Genomic DNA, 2687 nt, shown 5'->3' with positions numbered 1-2687 from the left:
CTGAAAAATCTCTATCCCATCCACACACTACTCCTTTCCCCTGCCGAGTGAGTCACGCCTACCCCGAAAGGGAAATGGCTTAATGGTATAATAATAAAAAAATATATAAAAATTCCCAAATTTTGATATTGAATGTTGAATGTGAAGCCCTAAACTTACAGAATTTGTAAATGTAAAAATCAAAATTTTAATTTTTGTGTGTGTAAATTTTCAAAATTAAAACCCTTTTACTTTAATAACGCAAAAAAAAGTTCTCAAATTTTGAAGATTTAAAAGATCAAAAGTCAAGCTTTCAGTTATAAATCTTCCAAATCCAAGAAAATTTAACAAATAAAAACTGTTTAAATATAAATATTTACAATTCAAAGTTCTACAATTTTGAAAAATTGCAAATTAAAACTTACATTTTCAAGGCTAGAAAATAAAAATTCTTAAATTTTGATGGTTTTGAAGATCAAAAATTAAGCTTTTGATTCTTAATCTTCCAAAATGAATTAATTTCAAATTTGAAGCATGAAAATTACAGAATTGGCAATTGTCAAACTTGAAAATTAAATTTTTAATTTCAAAAATAAAAAAAATGTCCAATTTTAAAGATGTAAATAAAAATTCTTAAATTTGGTTCATTTTTAAGATCAATATGCCAGTTTTCAATTCTAAATATTTTAAATTAAAGAAATTTAAAATGTTCATCATAAAAAATACAGAATTTTAAAACTTAAAAGTTGCATGATTTGTTATCGTAAATTTTCAAAATTAAAAAATCTTTAATTAAAAGGATTTATAATTGAATGCTTTGCAAATTTGAAGAGTTACAATTGAAATTTTTTTAATTAAAAAATTTTAAAATGCATATTATTCGATACTCAAGATTTATATTTTAAAGGTATGTAATTTTTAACGTTTTTTTAATAGGTCAAATTTAAATATTTACAATTTAATATGTGCAATTAAAGATTGTTCAATATTTAATGTGCACAATAGAACATGATGTAATTTTGAAAGCTTCTTTGAAATAGTCAAATTTTTAAAATTAAAAATTATTCAATTCTGAAGATTTAATACAGAAACTTATTTAATTTAATAGATTAACAACTGAAATTTCTTCAATTGCAAGAAAAAGAAAATAAGAGTGTTGATTTTTGTTGATAAAACTTCTTATAATTTGTTTCTCGTGTGAATGAATTTCTTGCCTATTATTATTATTAATAAGTGAAAGAAGATTTCGTGGATTTAAAAATACTATGCATTATTTTGATAGCATAATTAATAATCACAAAGAAAAATTTATTGAATAAAATTATAGTAATGCTGAATAAAATTATAGTAATAAGACAAGGATATTTATATACTCGAGAGTTCTGATCTTCTTTTCAGCCGGAGTATAACCGAGAGCGCTTCTCGCATTACATCGCGCCTTTTTCCGGTCGCAAACCCTTATTACTATAATCCGACGGCATCCGTTATTGCTTTGCTAAGGCGACCTTTTCGAGCAAGACTTTCTTTTTTTTTCATTTCGCGACTCCTGAATCTTGAGGATTACGAAGGCCACCCAGTCTCAGCTTTTAAGCCTTCAGGGAAAGTTGCAGGAGTTACAATAAAAATTTTATTACACTTTAAATGATATTAAATTATCAGAGAGAGTTTGTTTTACTTCAGAGATAAACTTTTCTCCCAAACTGCTGTAATTTAGATTTTCTATAAAGAAAAGGCTTTTCGAATCATTTTTTAAATTTATTTAAATCAAATATATTCCTGACTTTGCCCTGATTTTTAACCGACCAATTTTTCATTTTACCTTGTCATTAATTTTGAAATACGGGAATTGTAATCTTGTAAGATTTTTAACATAGAATATTTTATAACCCGAATAAAACAATATTTTTCAAATTTAAAATTTATCGATTTATTTCAAACAAAAATAGATGATTTTTCTTATCAAAAAGACAAACTTTCATAAAAACAGATGAATTTTTAAATAAAAGAAGATGAATTTTTAACCAAATAGACTAATTTCAAAAACAGAATTTGAAATTGAACATAAAAGTTTATTGTTCAATATAAAATATGAGTTTTGAACCAAACGGTCGAATTATTTAACATAAAAGATAAGACTTAAACCACAGAAAAAGATACATTTTCAACCAAATAATTGCATTTTTTAGAAGATCTTTAAATTTTCAACAAATAAGGATGAATTTTTCAATCCAAAAAAAGTAGAATTGTTGACGAAAAAGTGGAATTTTCAAACAACAAAATTAAGAATCACACAAAAACAGTTTAACCTTCCAGCCAAAAGTTTTTTTTTACAAAATACATGAATTTTTAAAGAAATAGTCTCATTTCAAAATAAAACAAATTTTTAACAACAAATTCACAAGATTAATTTTCAATCAAAAAATTAAGTTTTAACAAAAAAGCGATATTTCAACAAAATAGTTCAATTTTCAACCGACGAGATCTGAAATCCAAAAATGAATTTTTAAGACAGTAGTTAAACTTTTAATCCAGTGTACAAATTTCATACAAAAAGACGAATTTTCAACAAATTATGATTTTTCAGTCAAGGAAGATAAAAATGCATCTAAGTTCAGTGGAAGCTTCTAATGTGTCCCCTAAGGGTTTACATTTTTCTTACACCTTCTTTATTCCTTTACACACCCTCCACACACTTACTTGGTGGTGGA

General features: G+C 24.9%; 1 protein-coding gene across 5 annotated transcripts in view; it reads right to left on the bottom strand.

Annotated features, from left to right (window-relative positions):
• Window positions 1–2687, bottom strand: part of LOC117181692 (mannosyl-oligosaccharide 1,2-alpha-mannosidase IA-like) — a 242201-nt gene that overhangs the window by 21788 nt on the left and 217726 nt on the right. The gene's annotated exons all lie outside the window — the stretch shown is intronic.

This window comes from Belonocnema kinseyi, chromosome 10 (genome assembly GCF_010883055.1).
Source record: "Belonocnema kinseyi isolate 2016_QV_RU_SX_M_011 chromosome 10, B_treatae_v1, whole genome shotgun sequence".
NCBI lineage: Eukaryota > Metazoa > Arthropoda > Insecta > Hymenoptera > Cynipidae > Belonocnema > Belonocnema kinseyi.
The sequence above is the reverse complement of the archived record's forward strand: the minus strand, read 5'-3'. Positions and strand labels throughout refer to the sequence as shown.